Source organism: Notothenia rossii, assembly GCF_949606895.1.
Source record: "Notothenia rossii genome assembly, chromosome: 5".
NCBI lineage: Eukaryota > Metazoa > Chordata > Actinopteri > Perciformes > Nototheniidae > Notothenia > Notothenia rossii.
Genome location: NC_136903.1, coordinates 29,135,796 through 29,156,206, shown reverse-complemented (window position 1 = coordinate 29,156,206; position 20,411 = coordinate 29,135,796). Strand labels below are relative to the sequence as shown.

Genomic DNA, 20,411 nt, shown 5'->3' with positions numbered 1-20,411 from the left:
TAAAGGACTGGCTTATCTAAAGCCAGTTGAGTAGCACTTGAAATGTTTGGCTCTATGAAACCTGATGTACTTATATGATTCTGTTTTCTTCAAGGTTGTATCTTCCTGGACGAATGTACTTATTGTAAGTCGCTTTGGATAAAAGCGTCAGCTAAATGCCTAAATAGCCTCAAGTTTATTTGATAATTAACATATGAACAAGATATAGAGACAACAGACAAGTAACACTAGCAAAATTGCATACTATCAAAGACACTTCAACAGAGAGACACAACTGTCAGACACACTGGGACAAAGAGATCAAACTGTTTGTTGAATTTTTTGGATAACCACCAGGACCTCAGCTGCAATTTCCTCTGCTGTTTCTCCTTTGAGTTCAACAAAATCGAGAAGTTTTGTTTCCACTGATGTGCTATCATTTATCTTACAATATCTTAATAATATTGGAAGCCGCTTTACATGTCCAGGATTGGATGCATCAATGGACAGAGACACAAATTCCACCAAGGTAGTTGCCCATGGTGCTAACACGTTACTCACTATGGCATCACATTTAGTCCTAGCACATCTACATTAAGATTCATAAAGCTTCCTTGTCAGTTGTGCTGTGCAATCCAAAGATCTGAAACTATGATTGTGTCGCAAAGTGTGGTATGCAAAGACACCTTCCTGCACAGCTAGATCGCAGCTTCCTGGGAAGGGTCTACCTTCTTGAAGAATGTGGTGACAGAGGGCACACCAGCACGGGCAATGAGAGAGGCTTTTTGTCTGTTGATGTTCTATTACTGCTGTTTTTCATCCACTGGCAACTGAACATTTTGAATTACACATGGTACAGTAAACCATTGTACCATCTTGACCACCTGGGCGTATGAAAACAATTATTTCATCATATTGTCATTTAAGTGACATTTTCGTTTCTTGGAAAGAGCCATTGCACATCACCTTGTACAGATGTAGCGTTTCATTTCAGACGCCTACCTGTGCGGGTCCGTGATCTGCACGGGGTGGGCCCCTGCTGAAAAGGAAAACCCCTCCGCAGGACTTGATACGCCCCCTTGATAAATAAATGTAATTTTAATGAAACCAGCTGCAATGGATCATGGATCCACCAGGGGGAGCCGTGAAAAGCTGCCAAACTGGAACTCATGTAAAATAAACAGCTGATAGATCTACATGTATCTGATATAGCGGATATTTGTTAAGATCCATATGTCACGGATAGGATCATATTCTGTGCTAAATAAGAGACATGTAATCATTTACAAAACATCACCATGTTTTTATTTAACAAAATAATGTTGTTTAATTCACGTAGGTCTAAGTACAAAACCATCGCTATGTTTTTTCATCAGTAAATGCAGCCCGGCTCAAACAAACGATTTTCAATCATCAACCTCACGATCATTTAATGTATCATATGTTTGCGAATTGAAATGAATGCACTAATACATGTAGTTTAATCCACGTGAGTTTACAACAACAAAAATAATCGCTTTGTTTTTATATCACATCCGACCGGAGGAAAATGCAGCGCGGCTCTCACTACCGATAATCCTAATCCCCCGGGCAAACAATAATATGTACAGTGTTAATAGTTTACTGTATTATTAGTGTCTAATATTACTGCTATAAAAATCACACATTGAGTTGTTAAAGTCAGACCGTTGTTTTTTTTTAAACAGTCTGAATGAAACGGCAGCTCTCAGGTGATCAGGTTTGTGTTTACCAGTGTTGGGACTAATGTGTTACAAACTAACGCACACAACTACCTTTTGCGGTAACTAATAACGTTACTAGTTAACTATTCCCATTCAGTAACGCCATTATAGTTACTGTGATTTAAATGGGTGCGTTACTGCGTTACATTATGTGATCCAACTGAACCGAATCTCCCCGCGGATGTAATTTACAGGCGAATACAGCGATGTCCTCTCAGAGTACCATGGAAAAGTGAAAGTGACCAGAGAGGAGTGATGATTGGTTAACGCGGGGTAACATTTCAGGGTAAGCCAATCAGAGACAGAGTTGGGCGGGTCTTGCCTTATGGGGAAAATACACAGACACACAAACACTTGCTAACGGCCCGTTTACACTACAGGCATCGAAAAATGCTTTCAACGCTTCGCCCATTCACTTGAATGGGGTGACGTAGAAGATTTTTAATCTTCGCCGAACTGCATTGTGGGGAGCATGGCATGGCTTTGCAAGCATCACGAGCATCTTTCGGCATCAGCCAATCAAATCCCGTTTATGCAAATCCAGCCAGTGCAAGCGCAGCCAATCAAACCGCGTGCAAGCTGGGAGAGCCAGACCGCTGTTCATTTCCTCATATTCCAAACGAGATATTACGGTAGCAAATCACCCGGTTCTTTACGACCAGAACTATTTACCGGGATACAAACCGGAGGAACCAGGCATGGAGGGACGTGGCAGACAGCTGGTGAAACTGGTAGGTTTTTCGCCTGTTTGGAGAGTTTATATCCAGTTTACTTCGTTTTAACATCGCTATTGCTTTGTATGTCGGGGGCGGGAGATTCATGTGATTGGTTGTTGGTCGGGTTGCTCGCAAAAAATCGCCAAGCTTCAGACACGCCCAGCTTCAAGATTTTTTGATGCCTGTAGTGTAGACGGGCCGTAAGGCACACGGCCCGTCTACACTACAGGCATCGAAAAATGCTTTCAACGCTTCGCCCATTCACTTGAATGGGGTGAAGTAGAAGATTTTTAATCTTCGCCGAACTGCATTGTGGGGAGCATGGCATGGCTTTGCAAGCATCACGAGCATCTATCGGCATCAAAAGTTGAACAATGTTCAAATTTTGAGGCTCGATGCTTGGCATCAGCCAATGAAATCCCGTTTATGCAAATCCCGCCAGTGCAAGCGCAGCCAATCAAACCGCGTGCAAGCTGGGAGAGCCAGACCGCAGTTAATTTCCTCATATTCCAAACGAGATATTACGGTAGCAAATCACCCGGTTCTTTACGACCGGAACTATTTACCGGGATACAAACCGGAGGAACCAGGCATGGAGGGAGGTGGCAGAGACAGTGGGTGAAACTGATAGTTTTTTCGCCTGTTTGGAGAGTTTATATCCAGTTTACTTCGTTTTAACATTGCTATTGCTTTGTATGTCGGGGGCGGGAGATTCATGTGATTGGTTGCTCGCAAAAAATCGCCAAGCTTCAGACACGCCCAGCTCCAAGATTTTGGTGAAACTGGTAGGTTTTTCGCCTATTTGGAGAGTTTATATCCAGTTTACTTAACGGCCCGTCTACACTACAGGCATCAACAAATCTTGAAGTTGGGCGTGTCTGAAGCTTGGCGATTTTTTGCGAGCAACGCGACCAACAACCAATCACATGAATATCCCGCCCCCGACATACAAAGCAATAGCAATGTTAAAACGAAGTAAACTGGATATAAACTCTCCAAACAGGCGAAAAACCTACCTGTTTCACCCACTGTCTCTGCCACCTCCCTCCATGCCTGGTTCCTCCGGTTTGTATCCCGGTAAATAGTTCTGGTCGTAAAGAACCGGGTGATTTGCTACCGTAATATCTCGTTTGGAATATGAGGAAATTAACTGTGATCTGGCTCTCCCAGCTTGCACACGGTTTGATTGGCTAGCGCTTGCACTGGCGGGATTTGCATAAACGGGATTTGATTGGCTGATGCCAAGCATCGAGCCTCAAAAGTTGAACATTGTTCAACTTTTGATGCCGATAGATGCTTGTGATGCTTGCAAAGCCATGCCATGCTCCCCACAATGCAGTTCGGCGAAGATTACAAATCTTCTACGTCACCCCATTCAAGTGAATGGGCGAAGCGTTGAAAGCATTTTTCGATGCCTGTAGTGTAGACGGGCCGTAACACACACACATACACGGCAACGCCCACCACCAGCACACACACTATGGCAGATGCAAGTATCAGCGAGAGCAGCAGCGCATTTACAACTTGGAGATATAACCACTATTTTCAATTTGTGGGGATAAAGGACGCACAAAATATTACGGTCAAATGTAAACTGTGTGCAGGACAGAAAGCATTGTCCACATCGAATAACAGCAATGCCGATCTCCTGAAGTCGCCAAAGACCCCACCGTCTCAACCACCGGCAGTGACCCAGATGGAGCAACACCATCTAAACAGCCAAAAAACTATTTTTTTTATATCGCCACATGTCACCCAGAGTCAACTAAGCAGATTGATTGCTGAAAATAGTTTGTTTGTCTTCAGTGTCAGTCTGACCGTTTATTATTTATCTAATTGTTACTGCCAAAAGAGTGTAGTTCTTGTTTAATTGTTACACTGCCAAAATAGTGAAGTTGTTGTTAATGTGTACACTGTGGTGATTGACATTATTCACCCACAGATCTATGGGTTGGGGTATTGTTCTGCACGGATATTTTAGTGAACCGGACTTCCTGTTTCCGCCGGTCTTCGCTTCCCGGGCATGAAGTTGTTTACAATGGTTTTCAGATGCTAAATAAAAGTCTAGCTTGTACCTTTGATACCCCGCCTCCGACTCCCATCTCTCGGCACCAGAACACTGCCAAAAGAGTGTAGTTGTTTTTACTTAATATTGCACTACTTAGAACTTGATTGTTGAGGCCACAATAAAGATGCCTGCTTTATTGTTATTGCACAGATTACAGGTACTGAGACAACGAAATGCAGTTTAGCTTCTAACGGTGCAACAAGCAGTAAAGTGAAAAGTAATGTACACAATCTACAGAATAAAATATAGAATTAATTGAATGATGAATAAACAGTGAGGGGTATGAATACACTAGATATACACAGCAGCCTGTGAGCAGTATTAACAGTGTGTATGAATATGCTAAGATATATAAAGTATGAAAACGGTAAGCAGTGCAAGTATAGCATACATGCCAACCTTTCCAAATCCAAAAGAGGTAGGTTTGCGTGTGGCAAATGTGCACGCCCAAATTAGGTAATCAGAAGAAATGGAACCCCAGTAATCACATGTATAAACCATGTATTTAAAATATATTGCATAATTTTATGCATTTTTCAGAAAAAGTGGTAGTTTGGTAAACAGTGAATTCAATGACATGTCTGGTCTGTAAAATGCCCGAAAAGTAAAGGAATGGGAGATAAATATCCCAAAGTCTCCACATTTTATTAGATTTTTAGTGTGTTTCTGGTCCTCTTTCAGTTGAGACAGTGTAGATGAAGGATGTGTCAGGATGTAGAACTCTTGTGTGAACATTGGATAAAGCCAGGTTCATATTCTTGTTTCATGTTGTTGACATATTAGAGTCAAAGGTTTGCACAGAGCGAAATATCTTTGTGTTGCACCATAAATCAGAAAATACTGCATTAAAAAAGTCATTTCCTGCATTTTTATACTGATAAAGTGTGATATAAATAATGTACAGGCTTTCAGATTGCTGTAGTTCACTAAACACATTAACGACATGTTTGGTGTTGAAAATGTCAGAAAAAGTGAAAGAATGGGAGATAAATATCCCCAAATCTCAAAATTGCATTATATTTTGTGTGTGTTTGTAGTCCTCTTTCAGTTGAGACACTGTAGGATGCTTCCGGAAAAGACCAAACACTGGATGTCTTTCAGTCGCCAACATGTGTTTTCGAGACACTGATATTAACGGGGAAATCCTGCAGGACTCCAATGCCTCGTCGGGGGTAACGCTGCCTTTCCCGCAGCGTTACCCCCGGTCTGCACGTTGTTTCTCTTTCAGAAACACAGAGGACTACTGTTTGTATGATGCGATCACGCTGCAAACGATGTCCACCAAAAGTCGAGTCCAGTGTCTATGGAGTGTCATTTTTATTTGTTATAGTTTGGGAAGATTGAAAATCGGTAGGGAAAGCCAGCTAAATCGGTAGGCGGTAGAAACATGTAAAAAGCGGTAGACTACCGCCCAAATCGGTAGGGTTGGCATGTAGTATAGTATAACATATATGGATATTAATTTCATGATAAACATTGTGGAACAATGATGAAAAATGTGAATGGAAGTGGCGACGTAAAACTGACACAAAACAACAACAAACTTTTGCCGAGCCAATGGAGAGTTTCATCAGCAGCACGGGGTACAAACCACCAATGAGCGCTCAGCTCGAGATACCAGCGAGTCGAGAGAGTGAATTATATCTGCATTTTCTCTTTTGAGAAGCCCCCACCCCCCATGTTGCAAACTCTTTGTTTAAAGCTAATTGGCCATCGGAATGTGTGGAGTAAGTCTCCCAAGGGGGATGCTCCCCCCCCCCCCCCCTGTGATCTCCCAACCCCCAGCCTGTAGGTTTGTGTTCGCTGCAGCATGTCTGTTTGGCCCCGCCCCCCGCACACAGAGAGACACAGGGAGATCGCTCTTCTGGAGTGAAGAGAGCGGAAATAATGATATTGCAAGTTAGAAACGTAAGATGCATTTTGACCGACAAGATGGCCAGTCCGCCACTGCACCCAGCCCAACCACGTAAACTGTCAACGGGGGGAGCCTCGCTGCTGGGGGAACGGTGGACCTAGTGTCCCGATCGGAGTGGGAATAATAATAATAATAATAATAATAATAATAATAATAATAATAATAATAATAATAATAATAATAATCCATGCATTTTATCCATTAATTTCCCCAACATTGTGGTAAAAAAACCACACGTTTAATCCATGTTGGTGTACTACAACTACAAAAAGCATCGGTTTGTTTTCTGATCAGGAAATGCAGACCGGCTCAAACAAAGGATTTTTAAATCATCATCCTCACGATCATTTAATGTATCATATGTTCCCCGAATTTACATGAAAGCACTAATAAATGTAGTTTCATCCACTTGAGTTTACAACTACAAAAATAATCGATTTGTTTTTATATCACATCCTACGGGAGGAAATTCAGCAGCTCTCACTACCGATTTTTTTATCTTAAATCATCATCTTCACCACGATCATTTATGTTTATGTTCGCCGAATTGACATGAAAGCACTGACTAATATGAATATACTGTATTCAACTTCATTAAAACGTTATTAACGTGCCTAAACTTATGGAATGCCATTTAAGCCAAAATTAAATAAATAATTAAATAAATACATATATATATTAATATGCCTATGAAGTAAATTTTGAAATAAATAAATGAGGCAATACATATTTATACATGTACATTTAAATACACATTTATTTATTTCATGGGACTTTTATTTCATAATGAAACATTTATTTATTTATTTCAAGAGACTTTTATTTCATAATGACACATTTATTTATTTCAAGAGACTTGTATTTGATAATGACACATTTATTTATTTCAAGAGAATCATATTTCATAATGATATATTTATTTATTTCAGATGACTTGTATTTCATAATGACACATTTATTTATTTCAGGTGACTTGTATTTCATGATGAGACATTTCATGATGAGACATTTCCATTCCTTATATGCAAATGAACGGGGCGTGGTTAGCTCACAGATCCAGAGACCCAGACCAAAGCAACAGCACCACACTGACTACTCGATAAGAGGAAGAAAATGGAGGAGAAGGACTATAAGGCAAACTACTAAATTCTCAGAGTCAAACATCACATGTAATCTGATACTCTAAATTTCACCCGCCAGAAATGTTCGCTTCTTCTTCTTCGGTGTAAATTGTCCGTTGGCAAACGAGTTGACTTCTTCTTCTCTCGTTTTTTTGGCGGATTGCAAACAACTTTAAGGTGCATACCGCCACCTACTGTACATGAGTGTGAATCATCATATCATTCCATCTCTTAACTCATGGACGTATCTATGATCTAATCCAAAAATAAATAAATAAAAAACATAATAAATAAAACAAAACAAAACAACAATCTATGATCTTTCCTGACCTAATGTTAGATAATTTTACCTACCCCAGTTTCACTAAAGGTAAACAGTGCCTTTCTGTTAGCTCTTTCTCCCTCTCCTTTTGTTCCCAAAATACCAACCACACTCCATTCCCTCTCTGCCTCTACAACGTTATCCTTTAGTTTTTCTCTTTCAGCTTTATAGATGTTCCACATTTTCTTTAACTCAACAGTTCCTACACTTGTCACTGTTACTTTTCCCCATGACATGCATCGTACCATTCAATGCTGTGTGATTTATTCTCATCATTTCCTCCCTTCTGTTTCTTTCTTTATAAATATTTGTCTGCTGGCATCCAGCAGACCAGCATTTATCTATCACCAGCTTATGTTAGTATTAAATATACAATGTATTCTGGTAACTATCAAAATAAAGACATTGTATAGTGTTCATAACAGTATTTTTATTTAATAAATTATACTTAATACAATAATATTACAAAAAAAACCTACATCTAAATAAATATCATCTAAAATAGATGCATTTGATTTAGAAATAACAAATATAATTCAAAATGTAAACAGCAACAAAGAAATTATAAACATTCTTTTTCTTTTTCTTGTTAATATCCATTATCTTCTCTGTTATGTATCTTCCGGTCTTTGCCAATCTGGCCAGCATTTCTTAGTCCTCCACGTCTTTCTCGTACAGCCATTGCTTGAAGCAAACTGAAAATAAGAAACAACAATGTTTTAACAAATCGTATTAAATTATGTGATGATAGAACTGCAAACAGAATAGCTGTAACTTTAACAAAATAAATAACTCAGTTACCTCTAATCATTAACCCATGTTTGTATCATTGAGTTAACTGTGTGTTGCTGCTAGCATACATAATATATATCTGACGTGGAAACGTTACTCGTGGATGGGGCTACAGAGCTACTGGAAAGACAGTCGAACCCGGTGCATTCCTCCGTCTGAATGTGGTGCACTTTTGCTAAATGTTTAGACAAATAGCTCGTGTTACCGCCCTTACATGCTAAATTCTTATTGCACTTTTGGCAACGAGCATTTTCCACCTCAAGACCAAGCCCCCAGGAAGTGCGCCGGACTCTGAGGAAAATATTCGTTGTGTCCAAACGGCGGTACTACAATTTCCTTATCAGTCTGTGACGTCGACCGGCCCAGAAATACTTTTTCCCCTTGACTAACATTGAGAAAGAGACGTCTGTAAATCGGTGGATAATTTTTTTTTGGAAACTAAATAAATTACCCAGTATGAACTATTGTATAGCCCTAGAATCATTAAGTCCTTAAAGTTGTAAAATGCACTAAAAGCCGAATCTAGATTTATTCTCTCTCTCCATTCTTTCTAGTGAGCCGAGAGTGTGTGCTCGGGGGGCGGGGCTTAAGGGGCGCATGCTCTGTGAGCGCACAAACGGGTTCTTCTGCTCTGACAGCCAGGCATGCTGGGTAATCTGTGAAGTTTCGCTCTCTCAAAAGTTGGGCCATTTTGACTTCACGCGCCAATGAGCAGCTCTCATAGGAAAGAACGAGACCCCTCCTCCGACGCTGTATCCAGTTCTTATTATACATCCATGCTCAAGACGGGTAACATAACTACCCTCGGGGCACTTAGTTCTCTCCGCCATGTGTTTGTTTGCGCACGTGTGTGTGTGTGTGTGTGTGTGTGTGTGTTGCATGCATGTAGCAGGTTCTGTGTGTAAACTGCCCCCCCCCCTCGCACACCGACAGGGGAGAGAGATCTCTCGTCTGGATTGGAAAGATCGAAAATAAATCATAGACGCACTTTGTAGTCTTTTTTTATGTTAGAAACGGAGTTGGCGACAGTAAGACTGCGATATAATGTTTATGTAGATATAATACATATGACGTCTATTTTTTAAATGTCTCCAGTACCGATAAAAAGATCGATAACGTTGGACCTTAACGGTACCACGGTCTTTAATAATTCAGCCCGGGGCCCATTAATACTGGGGCTCGGTACCCATCCCTAGTTTTAATTATTACATCATCAATATTACATTTCAAATAACCAAGTACTTGCTGTCTCACAAAGCGCAAGAGGCTATTGCTGCTAAGAACATACCTGGTGATGGTGATGATGGTGGCTCTTCGCTGCAGGATCTGGTCGATGTCCTCCTAGCAGAAGCGATTGCCTTCGTCGTTCTCATCCATGATGGCGGCGTAGGCTCCTTTCCTCAGGAGGTCCTTGATCTCCTTCTTGGAGAACTGCTGGACCGGCTAAAGGCGACACAGAGAGACATTTACACAAGTGGATTTAGAAAACAATTTTCGAAAATAAACTAAGCGTACTGCAACAGCGACTGACACAAAAATGACTTGGCATCTAGAAATATGACAGATTTTCTTTTTCTCACCCCGTTGTTGTTGCCTTCTTTGTTCCGACTCATGCTCTGCAGGACGGCACGGTCCAGCCCGAGCTTCAGACTAGCTTTATCCAGCATTTCCCTCTCATAGTTTCTAGTGGTCAGACGGTACACTTTCACCGCCTTAGACTGGCCAAAACGATGACACTGAGCTTGAGCCTGAAATAAAAAATTAAAAGAGGGGTCAAAAGAGCATCATGTGCAGCTGCTGTTCAACGTTTTTAAGCATTAAAAGGGAAAATATACACTTAAAGAACCGAGGGAATAAACGGAAAGACTGTTGTTGTTGTTGTTGTTGTTGTTGTTGTAGCCCTATTGAACTATCTTTAGGACAGACGGAGCAGATATATACAGTGGGGCAAAAAAGTATTTAGTCAGCCAACAATTGTGCAAGTTCTCCCACTTAAAAAGATGAGAGAGGCCTGTAATTTTCATCCTAGGTATACCTCAACTATGAGAGACAAAATGAGAAAAATAGATCCAGAAAATCACATTGTCTGATTTTTAAAGAATTTATTTGCAAATTATGGTGGAAAATAAGTATTTGGTCAATAACAAAAGTTAATCTCAATACTTTGTTATATTCCCTTTTGTTGGCAATGACAGAGGTCAAATGTTTTCTGTAAGTCTTCACAAGGTTTTCACACTGTTGCTGGTATTTTGGCCCATTTCTCCATGCCTCCTCTCGAGCAGTGATGTTTTGGGGCTGTCGCTGGGCAACACGGACTTTCAACTCCCTCCAAAGATTTTCTATGGGGTTGAGATCTGGAGACTGGCTAGGCCACTCCAGGGTTGCGTTCCGATAATCCAAAAATCAGCTCCTAAATTCTAACCCTATCTCCTGTTCCTTGACCTCTGAGTGAAACGTCACGGGGTTAAGGGATAGTGGATAGGAGAATTCACTTTCACTATCTGATGTGTTTATGATGCGCCAGCGGACGTCCTGAATGTGCGTCTGCTGCTGTGGGGAAACTATAGAAACTACAGTGTTCTATAAAAAATGGACGACAACATGGATGTATAATAAGAACGAGGGACTCATCTCGAGACTCTGCACCGTGCTCTGATGCTGTTGTTTTATGCTTTATGAACGTGGACAACAGAGAAACATATTCTTCATGACCAAAGTTGTTATTGAAATAAAAAAGGAAAGTGAAATGTATGCTCGTCACCCTCTCCCTCCTGTCCACATTAATACAAATGATCCCAATACGTATGATTGTATGAAAATATCTTAAAATCAATACAAATGTATTTATTATAAACGTTAGTCCTTAACGCCTATCGCTGTGTACATCACCATTCAAACATCTTTTAAAAGTTGAACAGCTCAGTGAAATGTTGACTTTATTTGATAATTTCAGTAAAAACTAACGTTCATATTTCTCTTTTTGATTATAATACTGATGAACGTTCAAAATAAAGCACTTTGGCAACTTACCACATACGTTTTAAAATGCTTAATAAGCACCGTAACTTTCATGATATAATTTCTCCATCATAATCGTTTGTTTCCGTCAACGGCCGACTGTTGTGTGACGCAAATGCTGCGGTTGCAAGGAATTGTGGGGCAGCATTTTCTCCTCTCCTTTCGGTAAGGGAGGTCCAGTGGTTCCTAAACTAAAGGAGGTTATAAAGGAAGTTTGAAACCTACTTTTCTTTCATTTGGAGAATTGGAACGGCACTTAACATGGCTGCCACTGAAGTACTTCCGGGTCATTTCACTTGGTTAGGAAGGTTCCTAAGCTAAATGGACTATTGGAACGCAACCCAGGACCTTGAAATGCCACTCCTTCGTTGCCCGGGCGGTGTGTTTGGGATCATTGTCATGCTGAAAGACCCAGCCACGTTTCATCTTCAATGCCCTTGCTGATGGAAGGAGGTTGTCACTCAAAATCTCACGATACATGGCCCCATTCATTCTTTCCTTTACACGGATCAGTCGTCCTGGTCCCTTTGCAGAAAAACAGCCCCAAAGCATGATGTTTCCACCCCCATGTTTCACAGTATGGTGTTCTTTGGATGCAACTCAGCATTCTTTCTCCTCCAAACACGTCTAGTTGAGTTTTTACCAAAAAGTTATATTTTGGTTTCATCTGACCATATGACATTCTCCCAATCCTCTTCTGGATCATCTAAATTCTCTCTAGCAAACTTCAGACGGGCCTGGACATGTACTGGCTTAAGGCGAGACACGGCAGGCAAAAACATCGTTTTTCATGCCCATGTCAATTTTGAGATTTTGTGCTATTTTGATTCAATAAGATGTTTTCTTTCAGGCTTTTGGAAGGAAAACGTACAAAATACACATTTAGGTGTTTATTTTACTATAGTTTGTCTATTTCCGTCGGTAGATTTCTCCTAAATTCACCAAAAGTTAGCAATCTAACGTAACATAAAGTGCCGTGACCGCTGTTTGCTCCATGTCATGAGAGGTACCGTTGGAAAGCTCAGGTTCTCCTGCACAATCTCATCGGATCCAAATATGGTCATTTCCTTTGTATCAGCAACCAATCGTGAAAGTACAAAGGGGTCATCTGACCAAAGAACGGAATCTTATTGGCTGGTGTCAATTTCTGACAACGTGATTCGTTCAGATGCGTCACGTGGTGCGCCATGACACTTCCTTGTTTATATTTGCGCTGAAAATTTAAATCTCAAAATGCCGAAACATCCGCGAAAAAATCGTTCAAAGAGAAGAGGACAACAATTGTCACTTGCACGTAGCAAGGTAGAAGACAAAACAAATGACCCCGAACCTGAAAAACCTTCACTTAGTGCGTCAATGCGTAAGCTGTCACCCAAAGAGCAGGAGGGTTTAGATAGCGCCACACAGCAGTGGCTGATAATACATGTAGCGCGGCTGAATGAACTGCTCAGTGGGTTGATTTGCCCAAATTGCGCAGGGACAGGGCTCAAAGTTAACATCGATCCGCAAAACCATGGTTTCTGTAGCAGCTTAATTTTAGAGTGCAGTCTGTGTGATGGTGGGTACCGCAAAAGTGTGTACACATCTACACGTCTTCAAGACGAAACCAGGAAGGATGTTGCTTTTGATGTGAATGTGAGAATGGTGCTCTTAGCGCACGAGTTAGGCTTGGGCTATGCAGCTCTGAAGAAAATAAGCAAAGTGTTGGGGATTCCTGCACTTCATCTCAAAACCTATCAGAGACGTGGCAAGAGAGTGACAGGTATAGAAACAGGATTGAGACCAAGAAAACTTGAACTATTGAATTCAGAGTATAACTGGAACTCCCTCCCCCAATCTGTCCGCCACTCTCCCACACTGTCTACCTTCAAAACCCAGCTGAAAACATACCTCTTCTCCCAAGCCTTCAACTTACCCTACCCCCCAACCCACTGACTTCACTCACACCCCACGCTGTATCTCTTATTCACCCCACGCTGCATCTCTTATTCATACATTCATCAACTTTTTCTTTCCTCTTTTCCATTATGTTGTCTTTTGCTCGTTGTCCTATGCTTGCTCCCCCCCTGTGTTGTCCTCTGCCTGTTCATGTAATGTTCATGTTCAATTTTCTTGTCCAATATGTTGTCTTCTGCCTGTTCACCCCCTTTCTGTACTTTTAATTTTTTTTTGTAAGCGACTTTGGGTTATTGAAAAGCGCTATATAAATAAAAGTTATTATTATTATTATTATTATTAACTTATCAGGACATTCAGTTGACTTATTTTTTTCTCTTATTAGTGGCAGAAATAGAGAGAGGCCTGGAGTCACTTCACAGGACAAGGGAGCAGGTCAGGCAGGCTTATGCAGATGTGGACCCAGATGTTGCAGAGTTGCTGAGGGAGGATGCAGAGGCAGTTATAAACATCAGCGTGTCATTTGATGGCACATGGCAAAAGCGAGGCTTCACATCCCATTATGGGATCGGTGTGTGCATTGACATCCTTACTGGATTGGTGATAGACTATGAAATCCTATCATCCTATTGCCATGCTTGTGCTCTAAAGGGAAATGCCAAGCAAGAGCAAAAGATTACAGAAGAGGAGCATGACAGTTGGCGACAGACACATAGTGATTGTGCAAGAAACTTTGCAGGGTCAAGCAAGGCAATGGAGCAGGAGTCAGCCAAGAGGATGTGGGCCAGGTCTGTGAATCGCCACCAGGTGCGGTACACAGAGATGTTGTCAGATGGGGATAGCGCAGCATTTAGGGAGGTGGTTGCACTGAACCCATACCCTGGGCATGAAGTGGTGAAATTAGAGTGCATTAATCATGCCCACAAGCGAATGGGTACAGCACTCAGAAAAATGAGTTCACAGACAAAGTTAGGAGGGAAGGGTGTAGGGAAGCTGACTGCAAAGAAATGCAAAACTTTGCAAAATTATTACATGGGGGCAATTCTCAACAACCAGGGTTCAATCGATAAAATGAAGGGAGAAATATGGGCAGGTCTCCTCCACGGCATGTCTACTGATGACAGCCCCTTACACACCAGGTGCAATCCCTCCTGGTGTTGGTATAGGAAAGCAGAGGATAATGGGGAAACACCTGGTAGCCACAAAGAACATGCTGGAAACGTTTTAAAGCGAGAGGTGGGGGAGAAGCTTATCCCTGTGTACCACCGCATGTCAAGTGACAGCCTGCTCCAGCGAATGCAGCATGGAGGTACTCAAAATGCCAATGAGTGCCTCAACTCTGTGATATGGGCGCGGTGTCCAAAAACGGTCTTTGTGGGGAAAAGCAGGGTTGAGGCAGCTGCAAGTATGGCCATCTCCACCTTTAATGAAGGTGCCTCTGCCATGCTGGCTGTTATGGAGAAGTTGTGGCTCCAGAGCACAGCTGTTACTGTCAGCGCAATGAGACAAAGTGATTTGCTGAGAATTTCAAAAGCTGAGGCCATTACATCTGCTAGTTTGAAATATAGGCGCAAGAGTCTAAGCACAGCAAAAAAGGTGAAAAGACATCAGCAGGAGATGCAGGAGGGGCCTACTTATGGAGCAGGCATGGACTAGGGTGGCAGTTCTGCAGTGCGTGTGTTACTGTGGTCGTAGTGTGTGTGTGTTACTGTGGTTTTGTTCATCAGGTACATACTGTGTTACTCAGTTTTCAGTTGTATTGTGTTTTATATGTTCTATATTGTTGTTGTTGTAAGTATTAGATTAGATATTGTGTCTGAAAATAGTGTCTTCCAATAAAAAAAATATGGAATTTGACAATACATATCTTTAAAGGTTGTTTTCTCAAAATGAGTTTTTTCTTCTACTCTGAGCACAACATTTCCACTTCAGTAGCACGTAGACACACCAAACCTTCCAGTTATATTCCTATCCATATTCTGAAGGCTTTTACAGAAGGGTTTGTTCATTTATCATTCATAGCCTGAATTATATAACATTTTATACCTAAAAACATGGCGAAAATTGATATTTTAGGGCTGTTGACAGTATTTTCTGATTTATTTAGTGATAAAAAGAGATATAAAAAATCCCTTCTGTAAAAGCCTTCAATTCTAATATGACAACAAAATGAAACAAGAATTTTGAACCTGGCTTTATCCACTAAAAAAAATTCGTTTCCTGAAATGTGTTAAAATATGCGCATATTTAATGAGATTATGGCTAATTTGCATATTTAAACATGCTATTTCTGAAAACTTGTAATACAAAAAACAATTGCCTTATTGTAAGTCATTAACTGGAAAAATTTCTAGCTGATATCTTTAAGTTAAAAAAACTACCCTATTCACCTGTAGTGTCTCGCCTTAAGCAGGGGGACACATCTGACACTGCAGGATTTGAGTCCCTGGCGGCGTAGTGTGTTACTGATGGTAGCCTTTGTTACTTTGGTCCCAGCTCTCTGCAGGTCATTGACTAGGTCCCCCCGTGTGGTTTGGGGATTTTTGCTCACCGTTCTTGTGATCATTTTGACCCCACGGGGTGAGATCTTGCGTGGAGCCCCAGATCGAGGGAGATTATCAGTGGTCTTGTATGTCTTCCATTTTCTAATAATTGCTCCCACAGTTGATTTCTTCACACCAAGCTGCTTACCTATTGTAGATTCAGTCTTCCCAGCCTGGTGCAGGTCTACAATTTGGTTTCTGGTGTCCTTTGACAGCTCTTTGGTCTTGGCCATAGTGGAGTTTGGAGTGTGACTGTTTGAGGTTGTGGACAGGTGTCTTTTATACTGATAACGAATTCAAACAGGTTCCATTAATACAGTTAACAAGTGGAGGACAGAGGAGACTCTTAAAGAAGAAGTTACAGGTCTGTGAGAGCCAGAAATCTTGTTTGTCTGTAGGTGACCAAATACTTATTTTCCACCATAATTTGCAAATAAATTCTTTAAAAATCAGACAATGTGATTTTCTGGATTTTTTTTTCTCATTTTGTCTCTCATAGTTGAGGTATACCTAGGATGAAAATTACAGGCCTCTCTCATCTTTTTTAAGTGGGAGAACTTGCACAATTGGTGGCTGACTAAATACTTTTTTTCCCCACAGTATATCGTACCTGCAGGTCATTTTGAGGGTTCCAGTCAGAGTCGAATATCACACAGGTGTCCGCAGCAGTGAGGTTAACAAGCTCTTGATCAGGTGTTTGATGCGGGCTGGCATGATACTTTCTGCAGCGATAAATAAAGAAAACAAAGAAGACATTATTAATAATAGTAATGATGGTAACAACAATTATATTAGTATAACTATTTATATAGCACTTACACAATTGCAAAGTGATTCTCACAACAAAAATAAAGAACAAAACAATATCAACAATAAAAAAACTAATGATTATAGGAATGTTAAGAGACAAAGAAATGATAAACATTCTGAGAGGCCGACTACAAAAGGTAGACGCAATGGCCCTTGATGACATCAATGAGCAGTCCCAAAACATGCTACTGTATAAAAAGAAATAGGTCCTGATTTCTTCTATTTAGTGTTGGATGATTTGTTGCATTGATTGCTGATGGATGTTAAGATATGTTTTACAATTAAAACAAAAAGATTATTGTATTTGGAATCAAAAAGTTTACAAATCGTAGTTTTAATAAAATGACTAGCAATATAGGGTTTATTCAACAGCGGTAAAGCATTAAGTTGCTAAATTAACGTACACTGAACTGTAAAACTTACCACTATTTAGGAAATTACCTGATCAGAAGGATTGACTAGCAAGACAGCAAAGAGGTGGAGGAGGTCTCTGTCATGTACAACCATTGGTAGATGTTACACCTGAAAGAAAGATAAGGAAATAAGACAACACAGGAGGACAAACACCTTCTTAAGTAAAAGACCAAATCATGTCAAGCTTTACATCTTTCAGTCTTTACAATGCACTGTTGGAAATAACATTCCAAATGCTAAACTCAAACTCAATACCATAAATAACTGGGTACCAAAGTGCTTTACCTGATAGAACACGTTCCGCACGGAGTAGTAACCATCCGGCTCGGCCTTTTGCTGGATATCATCTCCTCCCTCTTCACTGTTTCCAGTAGATCTCTACTGCCTCTGTCCAATAAAACAGAAATGCCCCAAAACAATCATATTTAAAAAGTTAAAAACAATAACTTGCTTTTGGCATTTAAATGTATTAGAACCTCACCTTTGTCCTGTATGTCAGGAAGGAGTTCCCTTCAAGTCCGCAACCAGTCATAGCATAGGAGTTCAAATGCAAAGCCTGAACGATGACAAGAGCGAGACTTACATTTTACAAGATAAGTAATACCAGAGCAGTGTGTACGACATGCAGGGAACAGATCAAATCCCTGACAGACTCACACACTTTGGTGATGTCCTCATCTGATAATGATGTTTCATTTTTAGCAGCAAAGTAAAATTACTCAAGGTATATGTTGGACCCAACTCATGTACAGTATGTTTTGCATCTCCTCAACAATGGTTTGTATAGTTGAGTAGAAACAAACTGTCCCTACAGTTTCAGGTAGATTAACAAAGAAAAGTTTGCAATGAAGCACAAAACCCCTCTTTGTATTAAGCTAGCTGCCACAGAAAGTACAGCTTAACATACTAACCTGGTAGAGTTAGCGAACTTCATGTCCAACTAAAAACCTCTAACGTGCATTACATTGACGATTTTAAACACAACTTAACTCTCTCAACTTGTAAAATAACGTTAATTTAACCTACCCTTAATAACTACATCACGTTTTTCAGGGGCAACACAAACTGCAGAAAACGTTAGCTGCTAACTGTTGTTAGCTAAGACAGCTAGCTCGTAACAATAGCCTCCTAGCAAACTTAAGGTTACGTTAACATTAACTTAACGTTTTAAGAAAGCAAAACGAACCTTCGAGAAATATTTTACTCATGTAATTGTGTAGCGTTGCTTCCCTCCAAAAGGACTTTTAGCTGTTTCCCAGTAGAGACTAGAGAGAGCTGTAAGAGCGGTTGCTCTCAGAAGAGCAGCATTGGGCGGACCAGATAAGACCAGAGAAGAACCAGTTAAGCACCAGAAAAGCACAAGAATGGTTCTTGAATCGGTTTGGTTTATTGCCAGTTTGCAAACCACTTAAGAGTACTGGCGGGTGAAACAAAAGCTATTGAGTCAGTGTTGTGGTGCTGTTGCTTTGGTCTGGGTCTCTGGATCTGGATCTGTGAGCTAACCACGCCCAGGGCCGCCTTAATGCACGGGCTGACCTGGGCTGAAGCCCAGGGGCCTACGGAGATCGGGGGCCTATCATGAGCCAATTAAAAAATAAAAATAAAAATTCTTTTTTTTTTATTTCGGGTGTTTTTTTGTTTTTTTAAATAAACAAATTCTTGGCTTTCAGAATAGGAAACTTTCATTTCCAAAATCACACGATAAATACATTTTTGAATCTTGTAAAGCAGTGGTCGCCAACCAGTCGATCGCGATCGACCGGTCGATCGTGAGTGTGGTGCGGGTAGATCGCGGACCGTTAAAAAAAAAAGTAACAAAAGAAAGAAAAATACAATTAAAATAATAATGTTTGAAAAATACGTTTTTAGATGTAAACCTATCATCCACCACCCCGTTAGCAGGTGCCACTTGATTGACATATATTTGAGACATCTCAATAATATAATACATTAACCGTGCTTTACGTGAACCTCATCATGAGTCATGACACAAGAGAGGACGGCAGGACTGCAATTTCCCGTTTTCAGTGAATGCAACAGAGGCAAGTCACCAGACCAATCAGAGAGTTGCATGGAAATACACGTGTGCTTGTGTCATTCAAGCTCGGCTATGTGTGTGTGTGGCAATAGCGCATTTAGGGAGAGAGGGGGAGAGAGGGACCGGTGCTAGCGGGGACTATGATGTTAGCATCTGGTTAGCTAGCTGCACTAACGGACATAAGGAACTGTCTCCACAACAAGCTGGAGGAGAGTCCTCCCCTGTCAGACTGAGGGGCTCAGGTGAGCTAAAGGACTCTCTGAGTGTTTAGAACGGTTTTGTCACAAATTATTCAAAAGATTATTTCCGCGGCACACCTTCATATGATCATTATAGTTATACAAACAATAAGAGAATAAATGAAAAACAGGTATGAAATAGCCTACTATATGGCAGTAAAACAAGAATACAGTTTGAAAGGGGAGTGATTTGTAAAATATCCATAAAGAAAAAGAAAATCTGTTTACAGTTCTGTTTCATCTGGGTGTTGAGAGATGTATCCATAGATCTCTTCATGTTGCTCTCAAAGTGCACCAGATTGATGCTTTCAACTTCAATATTTAAAAAAAAATCTTCCCGGGGGAGCATCGCCCCGGACCCCCCTAGAGGAGGTGAGGATCCCCCTAGAGGAGGTGAGGTCCTCCCCCCAATAGCACTTTACCCCTGCCTATATGCCGTGAGCTGATTATGGAGCCTTCATTGTAACAGTAATTCAGATGCAATTAGCCTATATAAAAGGCCTCAAATTGGTAGCATTGTCTGGGCCGTCTTTTTCACTCAATTCTGCAATAGGTAGATCTCGCCTTTCACCTAGGCCGAGGTCGGTGATCTTGGGCTTAAAAAGGTTGGTGACCACTGTTGTAAAGGGAAGACGACAGCTCTCCCTCGCCACTCTGCTGTTCCACAGCGCCGCCCCCCTCCCTCCACTGAAATTATTATTGTAAGACGTAGAGTAATGATAGATAACACAGCAAGGTCCGTTACAGTTTGTTTTCATCTGATTTAAAAAAAACAAAGTCTTGGCTTTCAGAATATTA

At 40.9% G+C, this 20,411-nt stretch overlaps 1 long non-coding RNA gene across 1 annotated transcript; it reads right to left on the bottom strand.

Moving 5' to 3' along the window:
• Window positions 1-8,278: 8,278 nt before the first annotated feature.
• LOC307039221 lies at window positions 8,279-18,814 on the bottom strand. Its single transcript, XR_013808174.1, has 8 exons — window positions 18,523-18,814; window positions 17,818-17,892; window positions 17,622-17,723; window positions 17,364-17,444; window positions 16,723-16,834; window positions 10,236-10,403; window positions 9,944-10,098; window positions 8,279-8,558 (listed from the first exon to the last, which is right to left on the bottom strand). It is a non-coding gene; the product is annotated as an uncharacterized lncRNA (long non-coding RNA).
• Window positions 18,815-20,411: the final 1,597 nt, after the last annotated feature.